The sequence below is a fragment of the Amblyomma maculatum genome, chromosome 3, assembly GCF_055883805.1.
Source record: "Amblyomma maculatum isolate TAMU_Amacu chromosome 3, ASM5588380v1, whole genome shotgun sequence".
NCBI lineage: Eukaryota > Metazoa > Arthropoda > Arachnida > Ixodida > Ixodidae > Amblyomma > Amblyomma maculatum.
In genome coordinates, this window is record NC_139346.1 from 135,979,753 (window position 1) to 135,984,169 (window position 4,417).

Consider the following 4,417-nt stretch of genomic DNA (forward strand, 5'->3'; position numbering starts at 1 on the left):
TTATTCTTATTATTGCATGGGACGCACAAACGCACCAACAAATTCTAGTGAGAAAAACTGCACCTTATACACCAGAAAATACAGTAACTGCAATGAAAGGCCCCTTCAGCACTCATGGCAGCTGGTGCAGCGCTGGCCTCTGTACTAAAGGCTGGCTCCATTGCCAAGGTACCTGGCCCTCATTAGAAGAAGAATAAAACTCTTCCGCACATTAGCGGCAACTTGCCAGCTTTTTGTGGGCCCTTGCTCCTTGCAGCTCAAATATAGCTGCACTGCCATGCACCTCACTCCTCCATGCCCCCTCTGACACATTGCTAAACACATCTATCGTGTCTGCATGGCCAACAGGGCAGTAACTCGACCTTGCTTCATACTGTGGATAAGAAATTGTGCAATACACACGTTGCTTTCACAACCTTGTCCACATTTGTCGGCTTCAGGTGCATTGTTTGGTCGTATATCTTCCACCGGGAAGCAAGAAGGCTGAACACATTCTCAGCACACCTCCTGCAAAACACAAAGCCAGATTTCTTTTTTATAGCACCGCTTAAACAAGACAAGCATACTCATTCTGCCTTGCAGTAAAACTTTCTCTTTGCCACAAACAGCACTGTGAAAACAAGAGAATAGACATCTCACTTTTATCATTACAAAAGAGAGACTGCATTCAGATGATACAAAAAGATTGTGATGATGACAAAATAGCACTTGCCGGTACATCTCTCTTTACATTTGTGTTCTTTCTGCTGTCATTTAAGAGTAATCTCTGGCATAACAAGCTTGAGCAGCACCAAAGTAGTGACATTTGTACTGTGCAGTACATACCTTGAACGGCTCAGGCGGTAGTTAAAAACTACATTCTTTGTTCGGCTCCTTGGCAGTGGACGCATAAAGTCTGGGCGGAGCTGAAAAGCCTCATCCATCAACAAACACATGAGGCACAGTTGTGTCAGAGCCTGGCAGTTGGGCTGCCCTTGGCAAGTTTAGCTTTCCCTTTTCTAGCCTCTTGCCAATCGGCGAGTCCTTAAATATCCCTCCATCGCTGAGGCGTCCAAGGGCACCAATGTCTACCAGCCGGAACTGGTATTTACTGCTCACAATGGCCATAACATAATGGAATAGGTTTTCTGTAAAAAAGCATATAGAACTGCCATTAAATGAGTGTAGCATATTTTACATGATGATACGGTCACAAAGATTCAAGTTTCTTAAGTATTGTACTAAATTAAATACAGCCAATGCTGTCATACCTTGTAGTTGAAGTAAAGGCTTCCAGAATTTTTGGGCTGCTTAATTTGTACATGTTTCCCGTCAACTGCACCTCAGCAGTTGGGAAACTGCCACTGATGCCAAAATCCTGCAGCGATTTCTCTCCATCCATGCTCTGTGGGAGACTGTAATAAGAAAGACATTCTGTATTGCTGCAATACATACCAAAGTGTGTTATGAATGCTACTATGTTTATCATACAAGTCCTTTTGCATTGCTTTGCCTTCTGTTGTTTTGAACGCTGCAATATAGTAGCTAGGTGACATTACGCAAAAAGTGCTTAGCATAAAATTATATCACATATATGTCCTTCTGAAATGATGCTGGAATAATATCAACCAAATATAACATAACTGGAGCCTGTGGAGCATAAGCAAACAAGTAAAAATATTTATGGCACAGTGTAGTTTAATATGCATATGATTGAGTCTAGTTAAAGAAATGCTCTTTGTCTGAAAAGGCAGGTTTTGCTGCAATGGCATGGGGGGTCCTGCATTATAAGTACAGGGGTTCACACGGGCGCACAACCTAATATTTTTCTGTGCCCTATGTTATATATAATGTATCAATTGCACCATGTGTTTGTTTACCTTCATGTACAGTGGTGTGAGCACGTCCGATAGTACTTGGCAAGTTAGGTGTATCGCCTCTATTGCTAAAAACTCACCAGTTTAGCTGTCCTACTCACATACGTTTGGTATACTTTTGCAAATTTGGGCGCTGGATTGCGTAAAGCACACAACAGGCTGCCACCGCGAGGAAGCGCGAACACACGGAACGAACCCACGCTAAAGTGAGCTCACTTTACCCACGTGAATGAGCCAAGCCACCAAAACAAAACACCTGCCGCGGCCAGTGGCGATGACCGTGGCTACTAGGCTGCCAGTTGATAAGAGTTCTGCTGTTTGTTTTCGTTTCGGAATTCGGACGTTTGTGACTGTCAGCACAACTTGAGGAATCTTCAAGCTCTCATCTTCCGCACATGTTGACGTGCATGAAAAAAAAATTGACCAGTCGATTGCTTAAATAATTTTGTGCTCAGCAAAATAAGGGGACAAAAATAAAAACCAAGTGAACATTTGTATCAGCAGCGCAACATAATCGGGAAAAAAAGTTGCAGATAGGACAGAGCGCTGAACTTCCAATTTTATTTGACAAAAAGGTTTTCAGTTTCTTTAGATGTGAAAGTTCAGCGCTCTGTCTTATCTGCAACTTTTTTTCTCGACTGTGTTCGTGCTGCTGATATACATTTTGAATCGCAACCAGCTAAGATCAACTCCGGCGCTTTTGCGACCGGCAGACAACATTGAAATATCCTGAGGACATAAACAGGGTATTTTTTTGAGGACATTCTTTATCCTCAGGACATCCTCAAATGATCCTCAATAGGTATTCAAAAGGTCCTCATGTCCGGCCTCAGGAGAGCCTCAAAAGGGGAATTATTGATGTTTTCAGTACATTATGAGGAGCTTTCAGCCAGTCCAGCTTCATAAAAAAGAACACTAAAAATTCACAAAAACCATTTATTTCTGTGAATGTACGTATTGTTGACTGGTGCCTCTGCCGCCTCTAGAGTTCCTCCGAGCTGCTGTCTTGAGCTGTGCCCGGAAAATATAAAGGAAAAACAAGCAGCTGACTCAAGTGTATAGTTGAGTTAAAAGATGTGTAAATTATTTAAGCTACTAATGCAATAAGGTGCTGCATGATTTTCACTATGGTTATAATTGACAATTTAGAGTGCAACACTGCTCTTGGCATGAGCAATTGCCATAAAAATAAGCCACCGAAACAAGGTTTTCTCATCAGCAAAATATTCGTGCAGCATGATGTTACAACACAAGAGATGTAGTGCCGAATATTAAGGAAAAATCCTCTCAAAGGCCTATATCAGTTGCTCTTAGTCACCTTGGTGGAGGACTTTTGCAGCTTTTGCGGCTTCTTTCTTCAGTTTTTCTGCTGAATGGCGAAGCCACTGCTTTACAACATTAATCACATCGCACTGTTTTGACTGGAAAGTTCCGTTTCACAGCCTCTGAAAAAAATATGTTGGCCATTATATGCACCGCAATGCACTCACCAGTCACATAAGACATGGACTTCATACATATTGTTCCCTAAACATCAATAAGCACAGGTATCATCTGTCAAACATGATGGATATGAATAGTATTTAATGTGCGGTTAATCTACTAAGCCCAACAAATATTTTCATGATCAATGCCATTATATTGGCAGTGGGCATGACAAGTTCAACTTATGGTCGACTGACCTGGAGCTGCAAATTTCCATGTAAGGTGGCTGCCAGTACACAGACTGAATCAATAAATTAGCTTACTCAGAATCACGTCTGCTACATTAAGGCTGCAAAACGTTTTTTTTCCCTTTTGGCCCAGCCAGTTTCGGGGCCACTTTCGGGGTCATGAGGGCCTCCAACACATTTCTCGTGGCTTGTGGCGCAGCTGTTCCACCAAGGCCATACAGCTGCTGCACTTAGAAAAAGAAAAAGTACATCATTTAAACCTGTGCAGAATGTCTAAATATAGATTAAGATGAAAAAATTTCCTTACAAGTCGTGTCAACATGCTTTAGTTAATCCCTAACTGGGCATCAAAGTTTTCGAAGTCACTGATTTCACTGAATGGGCGTTTTATTACTTCTGAGCTCACAGCTTCTGTGAAGCCGCTGCGCAGGCGTTGCATAACAGTGTCCAGTTGTCTGCCCTGTTGCCCGACTCGCATCTCTATGGAGTGAAGAACTTTCATGATTTGCTCAAACTCTGAAAATATAAAGACAAAAATATTCATATGTACTGCATTGTGCAAAGAATATCCCTTCACGTCCTTCCTAATTTTTGAAGCATTAAATCTGGCAGAGGAAGTAAGGCTTAGTAACCAATTACAAAAATAAATAATCATATGCTATGGCTCAAATATTCACTATGATCATGTCTAATGCTGCTTACCTGTAGGTTTAAAGGCCTTCACAGCTGAGGGTGCCATACATGATCCTCTGTCAGGCCATGATGTATTTGCTGAAAGTTAGGATGCAAGTTATGCAACCACAATAGCAATTCACTGTTTACTTAAAAACATGCCCACCTTCAGGCCTTGCACGAGTCATGGCTGGTGACTCACCGCCTAAAGAAGGC

At 42.0% G+C, this 4,417-nt stretch overlaps 1 pseudogene; it reads right to left on the reverse strand.

Annotated features, from left to right (window-relative positions):
* Positions 1–211: 211 nt before the first annotated feature.
* Positions 212–1,107, reverse strand: LOC146196149 (uncharacterized; annotated as a pseudogene).
* Between the last annotated feature and the right edge of the window lie 3,310 nt (positions 1,108–4,417).